The sequence below is a fragment of the Patella vulgata genome, chromosome 7, assembly GCF_932274485.2.
Source record: "Patella vulgata chromosome 7, xgPatVulg1.2, whole genome shotgun sequence".
NCBI classification, from domain to species: Eukaryota; Metazoa; Mollusca; class Gastropoda; family Patellidae; genus Patella; species Patella vulgata.
In genome coordinates this window covers 20833963-20855728 of record NC_065885.2, presented here as the reverse complement: position 1 = coordinate 20855728, position 21766 = coordinate 20833963, and positions in this window count along the sequence as shown.

Sequence of the window (21766 nt, the reverse complement as noted above, 5' to 3'; positions counted from 1 at the left end):
TATACGGTCATAGGTTATTTTTCTCACACTTACAAATCTTCACACCGGAAATAATAACACAATTACTCCCCTTGTTTTCATATTGCCCACCATTGACTAGCTATCTTCAAACGTTTGAATTTGAAGTGGAAAATGATATTTTTGCCAATTTCTCAACTGGCAATAGTGAATTATAGGATTAATAGGATTATTCTTTAACAAGGTAGGACTGTTTATAGATACCATCTATTTTAGGGCTTTATTTTTATACATTTTTAAAATATAATTTAAAAATATGAAATTGTAACTTTAATACAAGATGGGGAGAAGGGTTGTGGTAAGCTGTATATAATTTACATGTTAGTATTGTTTATGTATTCATATGATTACATTGTGGTATATGATTAGGGTCGTATTCCCGAATGCTCATGAAGACTGGTCGTTATTTAAATGTTCTGTATACATTAACTCCTGTTTAGGGACCCTATTAAGAGTCTGTATTGTACCAGTAATAGGATATTCAAAGGTTAAAAAAGAAAACTAGACAAAGTCAGTTGTCTGGATTGTTTTGACTACTACCGGCGTTAATTTTTTTTCTCCAGTGACTAATATCGTTATCACTATTCGGTAGCCTTAATCATGTATGTAGGCGAAAGGTATACTGTGGTATTACCCGAAGACAGTTGTAAAGGTTGGACTGTCAGGTAATCAACAGGTATAGACTCAGCTCACCAATTATTCCTATGCCGCCAAAGTTATTTTTAGTCTTTCTTTCCCTTTCCCCTTTTTGCTCTTTGTTAATTGTTTGGTGTAGAATCGAAGAAAAGGGTTTGAATATACATTTTCTTCCTGGTTTTGGCGAATATTCTTGATTTTAATTCGGAAGGATACGAGAGTTAAGAGGTTGGTTGGGTTGAAATGTGGGGCGGACAGTTGCATGTTTTTTGGTTTCTATTTCCAGTTTGTGTATCTCAAGTTGTCTATGGTGAACCTCATACGTGCTTGTGAGCAAGAGGTTGTCACATGTTGCTCCATCTGTGGTAAAAAGCGTTCTACCCAACGAAAATTTGGGGAAAAGTTAGAGCCGGTCTAAGAGACGAAAATTAACATTAAAGTTAATGGGAAAATAATTGGTGATCTGTGGGCTTATAAATCCACTGGGAGGTCACTAATAATTACACCTTCACGATTTTCACCATTGACCATTAGTTTTAAGATGCCACTAACATCATTTAGTTCCTGGGGAAAAGTTTCTATATTAAATGGTAGGCCTACATTGTGATAACCTAGTACTGGATTTTATAATCAGGTAAACAAGATTCCTTGTGCAAAATAAAGTAGAACAAAGTAGGAAAATCCTTTTATCTTTGTACAAGTATGAAGGGTAACCTTGCATTGATAACGAAATGTAGGAGCACTTAAAACAACGTCATCACCGCACACGTACTTGGGAAAATCCAGATCAATGATCTTACTTAGCCTTTAAAATCAAAGAAACACGTTTAAAGGAAACTGCAAATCCATTACTTAACTTAGAAATAGACGTCTTATACATCAAATTAGATAACACTTCACTGTACCCTATTGTTGGTAATGTTCTTATTGAACTATTGAAAGCAAGGATTACAGATTCAAATAGAAAAACGCGAAGATTGATTAATCGTGTTGTTTATTACGCTATAGTGCGTGTTACAAGAATAATTGCCACTCTCTACCAAAACACCCAAGAGGATAAACATGATAACATTGAGAAGGGAATTCTCTCCGAAACGAAGGTATATCATTAATACATACATGTCATAGTTTATTAAGAAAACATAAGTTCCTAATTTTGTATATTATAGCATGCGCATCTAATTATCGATAATATAAACAATATAAGCATTGTATATTGTATTAAGGTTGAATGTAACAGTTGTATATTTTATATTAGATCAGCTGCTTTGACCTAGAATGCTTAGACAATTAAATATCAACATGTCCAGTTTAATAGCACCACATTATAGTAACGTAAAACTGAAATTACGCGGCGTTTTCCCGAAATAAAATTTGCCTTTTTATGTTGTATCTACTACATTCTCGGAAATCTGTCATTTCCGAAAATATTAAGGAATTCGACCATAATAATGAAATTTTGAGAAGACAAATCTCATAATGGTTAATGTTAGTCTTCGATTTGGACTAATCTGTGGTTACAAGCATGATCTTTGTAATGGTCAAAAATGGCCGAGCTATAACACATGTTGGGAGCAGGGGATTTACGATATATAGTTTGGATGACGTTTGTCGGGAAGGTATAAGTGGACCCAATTGTACAATTATAGCCTACAATATGTAGATTTATTTCCACTATATTATATTATTATGTATTTTTTATTAAATATTGTCTATTACATTTTTATGTATTTATATTAAATATTGTTGATTTGTATGAAATAGTTGGTATAATAATATAAACAGATTAATATTTCTTATCTAACAGCTTTTCCTTTAGAATGAAATACATTGGGTTTCACTTCTCCTCAAATATTTCATTGCATCCCTGTTACATTGTCCGATATTGTCCTATGACTCAGAAAAACAGGCGCCTAAAACGTCAATTCATGCCAAGAAAAATTATGTAAATCAAATCTTACAATCAATTATAATGGACGGTTGCATGTTCTCTAATATCAAACAATATCAGAAAGATTGGGCTCCTAGCCAAAATGCAAGTGGCTGATCAAAGATCATGTTTGAATATTAACGATTTTGAAGTTGTTGACTAAAGCCTGGATTACGCGGGCGATTTTTTGCGCTTGTTGAGTTTTTAGGCAACCATTGGTGTTACGTGTCACAGCTTTATGTTTGCTCATACATAATCAATTTTCCGGCAACGATTCAAGAGAGAGAGAGAGAGAGAGAGAGAGAGATGGGTTTAATGTCCACTCGATACAAGGTCATTTCGGGACTAACACATGGTTCCATTTTATTTGAATAATTCGCTTGCGCGTAGGGGTCTTTAGCAGTGGGAGGAAACCGGAGGACCCGGAGAAAACCCATGGGGTTGGACAGGCGACCCTACTCCTTGCCACGTACAACTGGGGAATCAAAACCACGCCAGTTGACAGACAGACCTATGATACAGCTCGCACGTGCTAACCACTCGGCAATCCTCCACCCCACCCCCACGGCTCCGTAAGGAGCTGGCTTAATAACTGGATGGGAAATTACGTCTGATGTTTTTTGGCGAGGTTTCCCCATGTCAATGTGTGATGAACAAAGTTTCCCCATGTCAATGTGTGATGAACAAAGTCTAGTGGTCCTGATTGGACGAAAATCCGAGATCCTGTGTACACATTGGCCATTCCCCACCCCACCCCGACTATTCAAGGGTTGCTCCCGCAGATCTTGTGGTCAAAAAATTGGCACCCATTGATGAACAACTATATTTAATCTTGCGTTGACAAGTAACAAAACAAAGCATACACTGTGATTAATAACGATTTCACGACTATGTATTTTTTTCTTCTGTTTTTGTGTCAATATGCATATGTTTTATACACTTATTTCCTATAGAATTTATATGTTTTGGTGGGGGGGGGGTCTTGGTCATTACTACTAGATGGACGGGGATGTGGCGGAAACCACCTGCCGAGTTGTCTCTACTACACATAACTTTACGTCCATACTCCTAGTAGTAGGTACCTACATTAATTAACTTATTAACTTATCCAGACCATAATCAACTCTCGATGACATCATTAACCTGTGATATTTAGTGGATTTGAATGCATTTTGTAATGGATAATTTGACGTAAAAATGGATAATCGAGACTTTGTTTATTATCGTACAATCGTTAGCAGCGGCTAAACTCGGATGAGCCCATCAGCCGGTCTCACCTACTCTCTTCTCCCCGCTTAAATTGTCTCTCGTCTGCAACTGATGGTTATATACCTTTCAACTGGGTCTACACATACGAGATCATTACTATCTTCATTTGTCTTAAGTTATCAAAATTTCGCTGACTGATATAAATATATACATGTGGAATTGATAGTCTTTAATTAGTATGTACGTGTTTAGAACAAAGTGTATAGTTGAAAAGCCGATATCATATGTTATCAAAACCAGCTGGGGTCAATAAGTTCACTGCATCTAAATAATAGTTCGTATTTTATAAAATAGAAAATTAAGCACTTTGTCACACGTATGGGGATTTGGATGGCTGAATGGTTAGCACTGGTGTGGTTTCGAATCACCGGTTGTAAGTGACAAGGAGTAGGGTAGCATGTCCAACCTCGTGGGTTTTCTCCGGGTCCTCCGGTTTCCTCCTACTGCTAAAGACCCCTACGCGCAAGCGAATTATTGAAATAAAATTAAACCATATGTTAGTCCCAAAATGACCTAGTTTGTGTCGAGTGGACGTTAAACCCCATTTCTCTCTCTCTCTCTGTCACACGTATGTGCCCAGTTTAAAACTTGTTTAAAAACTGAACATGTAAATAGATACACTTCTTCACAAATAAAAATCCACCTTTGCGATGAAGAGTCGACAATGTAAAATGTTATTTTATTCAAAGCTTGATAAAATCAATTATTATAGACAGTTGCATGTTGTGTTTCAAATCTCGGCAAACGTCTACCACACTTAATGTTGTGGCATTTATGGTTGGTAATCAAGTCAGAATGTTTGATTTATCTCTATCGTATTCTCAATGGACCGGAATTGCGTCATAGATCTCTAAATTGACATCTTAAGACACTCAATTACATGTACGTTCATGAATATTTCAGAAATGGGGTGACTTTTGTCTTGGCTGAAAGTTGTAAATTTATTAAAAATGTCAAGAAATTCATGATCTCCATCAGTAAAGGGTGAGAACTCATCTCTGTGACTCTGTAAAACTTCGATCATACTTCATGATGATATGATCTGTCATATTTGTAATTTATACATATTTCTATTAGTCTTAAAGATGGGTTCCCGCGTACAAACTGGGTGATTTAATGGTGTATATGGACCAAAAACATATTCAAACTAATTAATTTGTCATAATTATGCTTCAAATACTTCTCAAACATTGTAATTGCGAAGGAATGCCCTGCTATTAAAATTCGATCAAACCAGGTCATGTTTACGTCACGTCTTGGGAGTCAGAGGAGAATTTATTGCATACATAAGACGATGTTGTCTTTAATCGCTTACTATTTATTACAAATATCGATGCCTAATTAAATTCTGGGATTATCCACTACTCGCGTCTTTTTCCGTGGGGAAAATATATTCTTCAAAATATTATTATGTGGTGTTTTTCACCACAAGAGTGCCACAATATTGGACTTTTTTTCAAAAAATTATTCTCAGTCCTCCTTATATGCCTGTGTGGTACCACATTCCACAAAATTTTCGATTGATACAGTGTTTTGGGTTTGTTGTATTTTTACCACATGAAATTGGACTTAGGAAAAAAAAATCAATATCTTGTGGAACTCTTGTAGTAAAAAACACCACAGGCATATAGGGAGGTCTGAGAAGAATTTTTGGAATACGGGTTTAATGTGGTTATTTGAAAAGAGTAGTGTGGTATGGGCAAAGCTTATTAATAAAGGACAATTGCCAACATCAAGACGTTCGTAAAACTTCATACCACCAGACAGTTTTCATGGCCGAAAGTTATGAATTGTTTAAACACCCAGACATTCGTGAAAAACTGAAACCTTCACGAATCGTAGCAGAGTTATTAAATCTATAAACCTATCGATCCCAATTCAATACTCTCCAATTTTAAATTACGGCTAGAGCACAAAATGTTGAAATATGAAATTCTACTTGATGCAGTAGCCATATATAGATCAGATCGTTTATTAACGCTTAGTGACTGTGCCATCGAATGTTGATTAAAACTCTAAATGAAATCCCGTTAACTAAAATTAAATAGCTTTTGTCTATAACCTGTTATCTGTTTTATAACGTCAATAAATTCTGTTGATTAAAAGAACAGTCCTAGATATATGTTAGTACACTAAACTAGGTCATAAGGAGACGAGAGAGAGAGAGAGAGAGAGAGAGGAGAGAGAGAGAAATAAAATGGGATTTAACGTCCTCTCGACACAAACTAGGTCATTTCGGGACTAACATATGGTTTAATTTTATTTCAATAATTCGCTTGCGCGTAGGGGTCTTTAGCAGTGGGAGGAAACCGGAGGACCAGGAGAAAACCCAAGAGGTTGGACGGGCGACCCTACTCCTTGTCACGTACAACCGGGGATTCGAAACCACGCCAGTTGACTCAATGGCAGGCCTTATGATACAGCACGCACGTGCTAACCATTCGACCATAAAACCCCCGTCATAAGGAGACGAACATACGGTTCAATTTTATTACAATAATTCGATTGGGCATAGTGGTTTTAATAGTAGACTCTAGCCCTTGTCATGTACAAGCTTGGGCTCGAAGCCACGCCACTTGACAGACCTTATGATCTAAACCTCACGCTTGTACATGACAAGGAAAACGCTTAATTTATAATCTTAGACCTTACCACATTAAGCAATTCCCATGATAATTTCAGACAAAGTAAATTATAATAGGCTGTTTCTTGACATTTTGGACTTCGGCTTATCAACCCAAACCTACCTTCTTCAAAGCTATAACTTGTGAATCTGATATTGCACCTTTAATGTGATTGTCTCATATGTGACGCCGCCATTTGCGATCTGTGTCGTCAACTTGTAGGTTGGTTCCAATAAATTTAAATTCGAACTAATACAAATTCAAACAGTCAGCATGTATAGACGAAATCTTTTATGTAGAACAAATCAATAGCCGAGAACAGCGTTCTATGTTTTAGGAATTTCATAACCTTTCAAACCCCATATGTTTTTTATATATATATATACATTTCAATAAATGCAAATTCAGTATTGTTCCCTCGCCTCCCAATGAAACATTTCGCTTCATTCCATCATAATCTTTCAGACGCAAAATCTTTATTTCTTGTGAATAAGTTTTGATACAACTTCGACGATTTATTGTTAAGTTGGAAATTTGATTCAATTTATCGATCTGATCTGGATAGAAGTCGGTGAGGTGTATCTGTGTACAATGGTCAACGAATCCATCTTCAGCGTTTAGACTATCAATGTCTATATCGCAAATCGGTCAACTTCAAAATCAAAATTCTGGTAACTGAATTTTTACTTTCCGTAAACAGATATCAACGTAACTGTAAACATATGTTCATAATACATCTTTCCGGGATCCAGGTGATCCAGAGTCATCTTCCTTATATAGATTTCTCAAAAGAAATGCCCGAATATTGTTCTTCAGATAATGCTCAGAATGGTTAATTTTTTTATATGCCATCATATGAGTAGATATATGAGAGTTAGGGGGGTGTGATATTGATGGGTGGCCCAGTGAATAAAGCCCTTGGGCCGGTTGTTCAAAGATCATTTAACTTATAACGACTCGTTAGCATGGAGTACACTTTAACGTAACTTATAACGACTCGTTAACATGGAGTTAACTTTAACGTAACTTATAACGACTCGTTAACATGGAGTTAACTTTAACTTAACTTATAACGACTCGTTAACATGGAGTTAACTTTAACGGAAAGAAGAGTCTGTTAACAATGACATTAGTCGGTTGTCAGTCCAAGAATTCCCTTAGACTTATACAACATTCGAGAGGGTTGGGGTGAGAGTGGGGGGTGTCTATCCTATTTTCTATAGGGTGAAATTCTAAAGTATTCTACAGAATTTGGGGGGCCAGTAGGATCTAACGGCCCAAATATTGTTCAGTTTCTATAGTGCAAATTATGTAGTTTTTCCTAGAGATTTATGGTAAAATTTCTATGGGAAGATACTATAGTATTCTATAGATTTTTTTATAGTGTTTTCTGTAGGAAGTATTACAGTTATCTGTTAGTCTTAAATCATTGTTTGTGAACATACTGCACAGTTGTCAGACTTTCATCAGTTTATTGTTAATACTAAATTCTATGTAGTTGTTATGGACTACATGTATATTGAATTTAAAAATTTAAAATTCAGCCAATGACCAAACAGTTTCCTTTGGGTTAACTTAAATCAGTCCGTTTGCTAACGGATAATGAAATTGACTTTCCTGTCACAGAAATTTAACGGGCAGTTAAAGGGACCTAGAAATTGACACAAATGGGTAGCAACGCATATAATAATGTAATATGAATGTATATAAACTGATTTACATTCAATCGTTTCCGTTTTTACTCTAATTTTAAATCAATTATGTTTGGCGAAATACGCCAAAAGTCTCAATCGAATAGCACTCTCTAGTGTCTGGTTATCCCAGTCTACGCCGATATTATTCATTGCGCATGCTCTCCAGATAAGAATATGACGTCACCGTTTGACATGTCTTGTGGAATATGTCTAGCCTCGTTATTTGAGTCACTTGTTACAAATGGCGATGAAACGCATTATGGTACACGATTCGTGCACCAATTGTAAACTGTTTATTTTGACTTAAATATTGGATATCACAAACCCATCTTTTCCCGATAAGATCACAGCATCAATATTGATTTAAACTGACAAAAAATTCGTGTTTTCAATGTCGAAGACTTTGGATGATATTGAGTTAAAGACTCTATTGCAGGTCTTTCTTTGGGCCCGAATCGTTATATAAACTATTAATTAGAAATTTTGCAGTACTACATTAGGGTGAGATTTGTGCAAACGAACACATATTTATAACAATATTATTGTTACAGATTCATAGACAAGCACGTGAAACAATGGAAATCTGTGATTATATGATACATGAATTGAATATTAGGTTAATAAACACAGTTGTCATTGGCCGCCTGTTGGTATGTAAATGAGGCATGTCCATTCTTGGCTAATTCGTGACGTGATTGGGCGTAGTAACCATTCATTATAATTAACTACGTCATATTTGACCAATTAGATAATTGAACGCTGAAAACCAAGGGTAAAAAAACCATCAGAGCTCTAGGCGTTCGTTAGACAGCCATGAGAGAGCAAATACTATGTAGAAATTCGTTGGGAGAGACCGTTGGGGTTGAAGAGGCAACATCTGGATTCGGAATTCCCCGGAGCCATATCGTGTATTGCATTCGTCAGTAAACTCTTTCTGCGAAATGATGGGATTGAGAGAGTAGAAAATAACTTATTTTTAATCTATGCTTGTAACCTATTATATAACTTATAACGACTCGTTAACATGGAGTTAACTTTAACGGAAAGAAGAGTCTGTTAACAATGACATTAGTCGGTTGTCAGTCCAAGAATTCCCTTAGACTTATACAACATTCGAGAGGGTTGGGGTGAGAGTGGGGGGTGTCTATCCTATTTTCTATAGGGTGAAATTCTAAAGTATTCTACAGAATTTGGGGGGCCAGTAGGATCTAACGGCCCAAATATTGTTCAGTTTCTATAGTGCAAATTATGTAGTTTTTCCTAGAGATTTATGGTAAAATTTCTATGGGAAGATACTATAGTATTCTATAGATTTTTTTATAGTGTTTTCTGTAGGAAGTATTACAGTTATCTGTTAGTCTTAAATCATTGTTTGTGAACATACTGCACAGTTGTCAGACTTTCATCAGTTTATTGTTAATACTAAATTCTATGTAGTTGTTATGGACTACATGTATATTGAATTTAAAAATTTAAAATTCAGCCAATGACCAAACAGTTTCCTTTGGGTTAACTTAAATCAGTCCGTTTGCTAACGGATAATGAAATTGACTTTCCTGTCACAGAAATTTAACGGGCAGTTAAAGGGACCTAGAAATTGACACAAATGGGTAGCAACGCATATAATAATGTAATATGAATGTATATAAACTGATTTACATTCAATCGTTTCCGTTTTTACTCTAATTTTAAATCAATTATGTTTGGCGAAATACGCCAAAAGTCTCAATCGAATAGCACTCTCTAGTGTCTGGTTATCCCAGTCTACGCCGATATTATTCATTGCGCATGCTCTCCAGATAAGAATATGACGTCACCGTTTGACATGTCTTGTGGAATATGTCTAGCCTCGTTATTTGAGTCACTTGTTACAAATGGCGATGAAACGCATTATGGTACACGATTCGTGCACCAATTGTAAACTGTTTATTTTGACTTAAATATTGGATATCACAAACCCATCTTTTCCCGATAAGATCACAGCATCAATATTGATTTAAACTGACAAAAAATTCGTGTTTTCAATGTCGAAGACTTTGGATGATATTGAGTTAAAGACTCTATTGCAGGTCTTTCTTTGGGCCCGAATCGTTATATAAACTATTAATTAGAAATTTTGCAGTACTACATTAGGGTGAGATTTGTGCAAACGAACACATATTTATAACAATATTATTGTTACAGATTCATAGACAAGCACGTGAAACAATGGAAATCTGTGATTATATGATACATGAATTGAATATTAGGTTAATAAACACAGTTGTCATTGGCCGCCTGTTGGTATGTAAATGAGGCATGTCCATTCTTGGCTAATTCGTGACGTGATTGGGCGTAGTAACCATTCATTATAATTAACTACGTCATATTTGACCAATTAGATAATTGAACGCTGAAAACCAAGGGTAAAAAAACCATCAGAGCTCTAGGCGTTCGTTAGACAGCCATGAGAGAGCAAATACTATGTAGAAATTCGTTGGGAGAGACCGTTGGGGTTGAAGAGGCAACATCTGGATTCGGAATTCCCCGGAGCCATATCGTGTATTGCATTCGTCAGTAAACTCTTTCTGCGAAATGATGGGATTGAGAGAGTAGAAAATAACTTATTTTTAATCTATGCTTGTAACCTATTATATATGTATCTAGTTCTTGACATAAAAATGTAGAAACGAACTGTTGCATTGTTATTTCTGAGTGTAACCATAATCAGAGTAAGCTGCGAAATTCACAACGTGGAATGTCAGAGTGCCATTTAAAGAGACGTCCTAGCCATAAAGTAAAGGATTACAAAATTAAACAGAAACAATACTAGACGATCACAAGGCTATTAAAATATGTAACAGATGAGAGAGTATGCGTCACACGTTGGGTGTGTTTTTTTGTTGTTTTTTTTTTGGGGGGGGGGGGGGGGTTCTGTCGCTTTGTACTTTCAGCATTTAACCAGCGACTCATAGCACTACATATCACTTCATATTCGTTTTGGCTGCCGAACTGCACAGTGCTACAAATTAACATGATAAGACCGTAGCGTAATCAACTCTCGATGTTATCTGATGCTAACAATTTTCATTGGGTTTGAAACCGATGATGATTTACCCCAAAAATCGATATTCGAGACTTTGTTTATTATCGTTACAACGTCAACAATGACAATCGTGACTACACTGTTATTAAAATGTGTATTTCTTGGTTTAACGTGAAGTAATTTGACTAAAATTTTCAACATATTCCCGTTACATTATCTATTAGTTAACTATTATAGCGAGAACTGTCAGCTCTTTATCTAATCTTCCATAATGTATCTTTAACAAACGATACGTTAGAGATTAACGCATCGTTAAAATAACTGACACAAAATATGACATCATGAAAACAATTGCAAGCAACGCCGTGTGCATTGGGTGACAATAACCTTCACTGAATTGATTGATTTAGATATAATGATTTTTGTGCCGATAGGTTTTTGACAAAAACTGTTATTTAACGCCTATATCTACATTAGTCTGGAATAGTGTGTCTTTGAATCAGTTACCAACAAAATAAACTTAGATGTGAGCCAGTATTATGTTTGTAGCGTGACCAGGTTCTGTGATGTAATATTTTGAATGTAAACAAGATAAGAAGACATCTAGTGTTAGATATCGTTCTGAGAGGAGTGATAAGGAGACAGGCCGATTATTGATATTCACTATGTCAATATCATAAACAACAAATGGTCTTAAAATTAATCGATAGCTCAGTAGATTTCAATGTTTTATGCTAATTACCCATCTGCGCAAGGCCACGTTTCCCAACCGTGCGTGTTGTTAAAGCTTTTCTATTAACCAAGAAAACAAATATATTACCATGTCCCGCTGAAAATCTGCTAAGAGTCTTAAATCCAAGAGAAGGCAGGTTATCAGAGGTACGTATCCATACACTCAATTCTAAATCTTAGCAGAAGTGTGAAACTAAATATGGAATTAGAATTGGTAGTCCAGGTGATTAAGACGCTTACTGACTTATTTTCAAGCCCGTTTTCCCCTTTGTCAGTGGTGTTCGAATGGGAGAAAGTACCCAATTCCCTTGACAGTTGGAGTGTGATGAAGAATAATCGGCAAATCCGTTGTTACGAGCATAATGTTCCCCATAGCAGAACGGTATGGCGTATGTCTAACTTCATTAGCTCGGTTGGTGCATAACGATATTGAAAGCCGAATGATCACTACAACTTTTTATAAGGAAGAATTCCTTTATGATTTAGGGTAACGACCAACCCCTCGATAAACTGTGTTTACCAAAACCTTTAAAGAGACAATAACACTCTTGCTGGCTTGACAGCTCCAGGAAATAAAAAATAGCCTTATTCTAAGTACTAGATGTGTTAGTGTCCTACCTGTTGTGTAAATTATCCATTAAATCCTATTTTACTTGTCCAGAGGGTTCAAAAATATTTTTAAATCCAAATAACATTTAAACATTTGAAAAGCTTTATGTCAGGCTTTTCAAATCATTTAGTTGAATTTTTCCATTTTTTTAAATTAGGTGTGTTAAGATGAAATTTGTATCATCAATTAATTGGAATATTGTATAATAGTACAATTTGTTGATCAGAATAAAGATTGGGACATATTATTCAGTTGCAACAAGAGTGGTATTGAGCCTTTAACACCACAAGATATGATATACCAGTACGGTGAATTAGCCAAAAGAATAGAATTTGTCGATTGGTTTGGCGTTATAACCAGGAGAGAGGACTGTTGATCATTGAAGATCTAACGGATGAAACCGCAAATATTCTAAACTCTTTACACGAGGAAGGTATCACGACGATGCCTCCATCAGTTATAATGTTCTGCATTTATTTCATAAAGGAAATGCTCTTTATATATTGTGATTCGGAGGAATAATATTCATTTTATAAGGGTATAATAAGGATGGTATATTACATACGTCACTTCCCATGTCTATTATTACGTACACGTAGCTATAGTTTAGATATCCATTTATTGTAAAGAACATTATAGCATGTCAAGATTGGTATGATGTTACATTATAATACGATTCAACATCACCTACTATGATCTTAGTATATTTTTATTGTACTTTATACAGTTCAGGTATTATTGTATCATACGTCTAGTGAAGAGATTGCAAAATTTGATTGGATATAGCAGTTGACCCCGCGGCATTGCCATCAAATACTGCAATGTGGTTGGGTATACATTGAAAATGGCCTTCTTGTGAGTGAGTTGATGACTGCGAATCGCCGGTTGCTGTTGTTGTTTATTACAAATTTAACATTCAATACACTGTGATATGATAATTCTGGACAGGTTCATTTTATTAAGTTATTTACATAAAAACGGAAAACGGATAAAAACATAGAGACAAGAAAAAATAAGTTCTTGTATATCAAAATGTCACTTTATAGGGTCGCCGCCAAGCGTTCTCTTTTTATACGTGGCGTTTTTATCGGTCACGGATTAGACAAAATGTTCACGCAACACAATTGACAAAGTCAAAATACAACATGGGTGTACACGTGCCACTGTGCGTTTCTCATATATGCCTAGTAGTAATGTCGGCTGGTGTTCCGGAAAGTGTACACAGCAGAGATTACGTCTTGTGGCAATGTAGTAAAAACATGTCGTGGTTATAGTCTTATAATGATGGTGTTGTTGAGAATTGTCTCTTCGACGTTCTGTGTACTTGGCTTCTCTTCTTCTGAATCTTCAATTTTTTTTCTACATTTCGTCTTGAGGTACATACCTCCAAGTAAAATACTTGCCAATAATCCAAAGCACGATGTCGCAAAATAAACACCATCATAAGTTCCAGTTTTATCTTTAACTAATCCTAAAATATAAAGATAAATATGTGAGATTAGAAGAAAGCAGCAGCCGTAACTACTATTGCTGTCACGCCTATTCTGATCACGACACCAAATAATGTAATACTACACCGTGTCACGCTGTGTCTAATCTATTGTCACGACAGGGATGTAACACTAACCTGGCATTTATCCTATAAGACACTCCAATCCTGTACTTCACGTTGTGTACTTTACGTTTGTGTATGACTCTTAAAACCTGTATTGTTCTAAATATGGGTTTATATACCAGTAACACGCCAAACTGCATACATGGTTTTAAAACACTTATAAGTCTAACCAACAGCAATTCAACTCATATAGCTCGCCCGAGGCGGCTTGTGTGAAAACCCAATTCTAATAGCTCTTCGTGGTAGTGATATGATGGTCTGTCTTAGCCTCTTAGTCCTAGACTTCTACTAGAGATCTACTCTACTCACCCCATCGTACCGGTATGATAATAATAATAATACTAATAATAATAGTAAAATCACACCGGTATGATATCCAGTCCAAGCCTGTAATGATACGACTTCATAGGAACACCGAATGATGGTATACAGTAAACCTAATCACGCTCTTTCTTATCAGAGGACGAAGGCATGAGATATGACGTACTACCAACAACCCTATCCGAATATTGATACGCGTAGAGGAAGGGACCCTAGCGGGGTGCCATTTTTCAAAGACAAAACTCAGCAGGAGAGGGGCTAAGAACTACGCCTATATTTGGATTACCACACTATGACGTTATTGTATTAGTTAATTTGCGGACAACTAATTAGCCTAAATTAGTTCGAATTCATACATATGGGCTACATGTACTATGTTATTACCCGAATAGGAAGATTCTAAAAAAAAGATATAAAAGGATACCGTCCATACCTGCAGCAGGCCCGCCAATCAACCCACCACAACCACCAAGAAAGTTACAGTATCCCATAGCAGCTGCAAATCTCTTGGGTCCAGCTATCTCAAGTATCATGGCCGGGTATGACACAACCGCCATTCCCCAAAAAGCACCAAAAGTGATGGCGGCACCCAACAAAGCTCCATAAGACATGGCGAAAACGTACATTGATACAGTTACGGATATAATCATAATATACACGGACCATTGGGCCATCCGGGATATTTTTAAGAACGGTGTCAAAAACACAATCAGAAGTCTTCCAGCCACGTTGCAGAAACCGTTTATCGATAAAATGCTGGAACCTGTCTGAATATCAAAACCCTTTCCCCGTACCATGTCCACAAAGAAAAGATTCACAGTCGGGAACAGTGTGTTCATGAGAAATACACAGAAAACTAAAACCATGAAACGTGGTTTCCGGAACAAAGAACAGTTTAATATGTCCTTCCATGGTATCTTCTCTCCAACGCTGCGTGTTTTGATAACCTCTTTCTTCACGATTGCGTTCAGGTATGCGATCGGCACAATGTTAAACAAAAACCCAGCATACAGTAAGTAAACACCCCTCCAGCCGTACATCGTTATGAGCTGTGACGTCATATAGGGAAAGACAACTCCACCAATGCCGGGACAAATGCTGATGGCCGTCAGCATTGAGGGACGATGTTTCTCAAAAATTTCACCGGTTGTGATGTACGGTAAAATGAATGCAATGCCTAGAGCAGTTCCTGAAATGTACGAAATATTCATGTATAATAATTCGGGAATCTTCTTTTTGGGATCACGGGTGGGTGTTAGGTCATGAAAAACTAAACTTTGCCATCACGTACAGGGCTACAATTGTGTGGTGATCTGAAGCGCATGTTCATAGCTCGAAGTTCAGTAAACACGAGCGCAATTTTATTTCTGGACCGAGCAGCAGTATAAGAGAATTTAATAACACCAAATGATATGAACATGATCAGAATAAGCCTAGTATGTCCAGAAGGAATACGATTACTCCTCAGCCATTTGATGGAACGAGCTATATTATGGATTATCAGATTCATTTCGAGACCTGTGCTGAAGTGAATGGATGGGATGAAACAGAAAAGACTTTGCACTTTGCCGGAGCCTTAAAGGGCAGTGCGCAATCTGTGTTGGCATCGATGCCGACGGAAGAGCGAAGAAATTATGAAAAGACTAATGACGTTGCATTATCATTAAAATCACGATTTTTCCATCCCATAATGTTAACGCGCCGGTTATCATATATCGACTATAATGGTAAGTACAGGAGGATCGCACTACACGCACAACAAAATCTACAAAATAAACCCGCGAACAAGTCAGAATATAGACATTGCAAAAAATAAACAAATATTAAATCAAGTAAACGGATCCGGGGGCCAGTCGTAAGCGCCCACTGTGTTGTACAGTCCCTAACCTGTAATGGTATAGGCTTCACTCAAAATGAAAAATAAAACAAAAAACGATTTACAAAAAAGACGTAACAGAATAATGCGACCGATCTTGACTGTAACCGTCTCTTCAATGGCGCTAGTCTGCAAGTTGACGTCATGGGTTAGAAAGTCAAACAATTTTTACAATAAGGGCGATAATCCGGATAGAATCTCGGAAAACGTCCAATGGACTATTTCAATGGAAACCTTTCATGGTGAACCGTCTACAACTGCGTCATCATTTTTCACCAATGAAAATGATTATATTAGGATGTACTATGTCTATGCATGTTATGGCCGTGAATGATAGCCAATGTACCGGAAAACTGGACAGGAGTCCGAGACATATTACCCATAGGCAGGCAGCTGTCTACCACCCACGCAAAAATTGGGCCACGACCTTTTAAAGTTATCTAGGTTAGGTTTTTACTTCGGGAACCCGATTCGGTTGTAATCAACAGTGCACTGCAGGGGAAGTCCAAAGCGATAGCGTTCCAGATTGATCGACTCCAGCATGTGCGAGACTGGTCAATCGCTGGCATCCGGTCGAGCAAGTTTCACTTTCATTTTCAAAAATGTTTCATTATGTCATTATGTCTTCATTGTATATATTATACTTGGCTCTGAACATCAATTGATTGTCACAAGCCCATACATATACGGATATGGGAATATTAGACTAAGTATTTATGTGTACCAATATTTCCACATCTACAGGAAATCTACAGGAGATTTACTTGGGTAACTACCCAGTATCGCTAGAGGCCAAGCTGGTAGAGCTGCCAATGGCCCATCCGAGCCTTGATCCGTCTCTGTTGTGGTGTGTAATACAGCACAGTGGGTTGTCGAAAACGTGTGGTACAAACCTGCACAGACCCCAGTTCCAAAAGTAAGGACTGCAACTGATGGGGCGAAGCAGCTTATTAAACAGCCCGCTGTTCCAACCAACCCACTAACTATAGAAATGTAACCGCCATTATACTTGTTTAACATAGGACTAGTTAATCCACCTGCAATAAGAATATCACATGGCTAACAATAATAGACAAGTCATATCTCCAGATTATCAAAGGATTCCCTTCTTAAAGCATATACATGTTTAGTTGTCTAAAAGTATTAATACTAATGCACGGAACATATCTTCCAGGCAGTTCTAATCCCTCATCATAAGAGTCCTCAAATTAAACACAGTCTGAAAAGTTGTCTTGTAAGCCGGGCATTACTTAATTATAGTGTGTAAGTCTGAATACTAATCTAGAAAGTTGTCACAATCCTCTGTAGAACAACTAATACAAGTCTCCCAATGAAATCAGAAAACTGTGTTTTATTAAACCATTTAACAAAATAAACAGTTATCGCACCAACCTCCAATTAAATAAATAGCTAAGCTACCAACCTCCAATAAATAATGTACCAGTAAATACAGATAATACAAGGGATGTTTCAGCTCTAGTTGACTGGAACTCATCAATAATTGGAACAAACAGTACACCAAGAGCTATCATGAAGCCTATGGACAGTGATGCCATCAAACAGTTAAATATTGTTACTATTATCTTCAAACTCTTGCTTATTGATGGCACAGTCTTACTGAAAATACAAAAGCGAAAACACAAATGTAGGCCTAAAGTCCCCAATTTTTGTGGGTTTAACCTGGATTTCTTGAATTTCAGATGTTGTTCAGAATTTAACAGGGACACGGCCTGGATGTTTAAATAATACGTGCCACAAATATTGGGGCATTAATGTCTACTCACGGTATAGGTGGTATCGGATGTTCTGGAACTAGTGAGTATACGATGTCACGGGTATTCAGTATATACATTAGGTTTTCGGTATCCAAGGCATAGCAAGCTTACGGTACTTTTTCTAGAACACCTGATATTATAGTGATATATACTGTGACTATATTGTCCGATATTGTTCGGAGGTGCGATGGGGATTTAAGTGGTTGGGGATCCGATATGAATATAAGTGAATTCTTAAAGTGAGCCCGTGTAATTACTGACCAGGGAGCATGCCGCCGATCCCGGATTTAGTTGCTTGGATTGGTATGATTTACAGTCTACGCTTTGTATTTCTAGTTAATGTGTGGCGCGATCCTGTTGGGTGGGGTTGGATGTAAATCCGAATTTTCAAATACAGCAAAACCTGGTAGTGTATAACATAGGATGGTTCTGAAAATACGAGAATGGTAAATATGTAACTAGCACTAATACGGGTTTTTGCTAGTTTTTCACCGATGCGTCGTAGGCTACATTCATCGAAATGGTCTCATGGGTAGGTCATAAAGTTGCATTAGCGCTTTACCAGTCGTTATTGCATAGGTAAAAAATTGTTTTCGATTTGACTATATCGCATTTATGAAACATTTAACAAATAACTTTCTGGCTAACATTGATACAAACGTTTTAGCTGTCAATTTACGAACCTACACAATAGGCCTACATTAGTAGTTTTTTCAAGAAGTTTAACGAAAGCAGACGCAAGGTATTAGGTAATTTGTCGTTCCGATTGATCTATTTATATAGCGATGAATGAGATACCGTTCTATTTTCACAAGACTGGTAGCAGTAAGAACCGAGTCTTACAAACCACTGTTCTCTCGGTGCATACATAGGGCGTCATTTTACCAATATAGGGGAGACAACTCTACGCCAGTTTGAAACTGACAAAGCTTACCTTGCACCACTTACTGTACCATCTTCTGCAGTATCGGTAGAATCTACGCACATTACGTTTGACGACGTCTTGTTATCTGTACCGGTTGAATCTATTTCATGATGCCCAATAGGCTCCTTGACCACGAATGCATCAGTTACTCCTTTGGCATCAATATCAGCATCACCAAATGCAGGGTTATCAACCCCAACTCTATGTGTTCCATTATCATGCATATTGCGGTCCTTAGAGTTCAATTCAAAACTGTTATTGGCATGATGCTTTGTCCATACTTCTTCTGTTGAAATAATACCATTTTCCTGTAGAACCGCTTCTCTACAAATTCCATTTATTTTTTCTGAGTTATTTTCCTTTCTGTCTTCCCCATCAAAATAAGATTTAGACTGTTGTTCAGGAGATTTCAGAGAGCTTTCTTCTTGATAATCCATGACTGCTTTAATTCTTGGAATCTTATATAAAACGTCTTTTAACCTGATTTATTACGCACGATATTTATATAGCACGGTAATGGTGTAACTAAGCAGCGATTTTCAAATGGGATTTAGTTTTTTCCATTTACTTCTCTCATCTGTGCCCAGTTATTTAATACGATGTGCCGTTTGTTAAATACTGGTTGGGACCAACGGTGCTATTATTCACATGTACAGACTTCTTTTTAAATCCCATGGCCCCTCCTTATGTTGCGTCAGCTTGCTGACTGCCAACAATTCAGTGGCTTCAGAAGTGGGGTGTGCCTGAGGTTTTATTTTAAAAGTATCTCGTCGCAGTCATATTACTAGTGACCAGAATAGTAATTTTTTTTCTATAGAAAGTCAGGTCAAAGTCATATATCAAGGCGCGTGTGTTATCTCCTCCTAGCAATGATTCAGCATTCTATTTCTTATTTCAACCAGTGAATTCAGGAACTTGGGAATCTAGATATTTATATTCGTTTTAAAACAAAAATTACTTCTAAATAAATTTTCAATCTAATCTGAATTTATCTTATTTATAGTTATTTATTATGATCTGTGTTCTGCAAAGCCCAGCTAAAACGGAGCGAGGCCCCGACCTCTACGAAAAGATTATTCGTGTGTTGTAGTGTAAGTTACTGATGAGCGCGATAAGGTGGCTGTGGTGGTTGACCTTTCTTGTGGTGATTCAGAAAGAAATTAGATAAACCCTTTAATAAATCTTTTATTTGTATCATTTAATACCCCCTGACAGTTGAACATTGAAGTAAGAGTAGGTCATTATCCCGGTTAGGTGCAGTAACTTCCGATTCCAAACTCCATTTCACATTCATTTAATACAATCATGTGATTTGGCCCCATTTTTGTTGACCAAATTCTGGTATTGGTTTGAGAAACAGATCATTTTAGCGGAATACTTATGGTAGAAAACGCCTTAAACTAAACATCATTTTCATTAAATTATTCGAATTCAAGAAGCGTGTGTAGAATGTATTGTATATATTGGAGAGACAGAAAACGTCCTCAAAATAAACTTGTCCCGCAATTACAGTGACGCTGCAAATTTATTATTTGATGTTATGCTTATTATTTGTGCGTGGAGCCAAAGTTTGTTTCATTAAATGTAAATGTTACTCCGTCTCATTATCATAAACGTGACCCGTAATATTACATATCAAGGTGAGCTGTTCAACCTCTAAAGGGTGCTCAATTTAACCTTTCTGGTTCAGGGACAACTTCTAGTAGGAGTGAAATGATACGTGTTTTTCATTTTGTGTAGTGCCTAACTTTGTCAGTAAGAAAATATATTAAATTTCGGAACGTTTCCTTTCTAGAATCAAGCTGCTGTCTGACAACTTCTCACAAATATAATAGTTTTGTAGCTTTGGGTTTTGGACCTTCAATTATATAATTGGTCAAATATGATGTAAATAATTATAGAGATTGGTTACTCAAGCCAAATGATGCAATAGGAAAATTTCCAATCACGTGTTAAACATGATATTCTCATTCCCACGGAACCAGCTAATGTTTACTATAACTCTTTTTTATATAACAATCTGTTATGCATTCACTAATTTGATTTAAGTACATAGTAGACAATATGTTTGAATCTCACAACTTGCCAAAGACATTAATTAATACAATATAATGCCACCATTTTTCTCTATTCCTTGTCTATAAATTTGAAAACAATGTCGCAATGACAATATTTCTACACATACCCTATATATGTCAAATTACTATGTCATATTGTCAGCAATATAAATACCCATGTCATCAACCCCACTGCCAGTATAAATGCCAATGTTATTAACCCCATTGTCAGCAATATATATAACAATGTCAGCAACCCCATCCTGAAATGTCCCCAATCCTATTTACAGAAATATGAATGGTAATGTCATCTACCTCATTGTCAGCAATATAAATGTCAATGTCATTGACCCCATCAGCTATATAAATGTCAACGCCATCAACTTCACAAATCAACCCTATTGTCAGCAATATAAATATCAGTAAATATTTGACTAAATATCGCTGTGCTAATGTAGTTTTTCCGTAGTGATACCTAATTTAGTAAGTTAATGGTTTCCTAGCTGGTACTCCAAAATATTCAATTTAATCGGCTACAGGTTGCACAAAAAAATGCCGCTCGTCTATTTTGGAGGCACGGTGGCTCCGTAAGGAGAGAGAGAGAGAAATGGGTTTAAACGTCCACTCGACAAAAACTAGGTCATTTCGGGGCTAACACA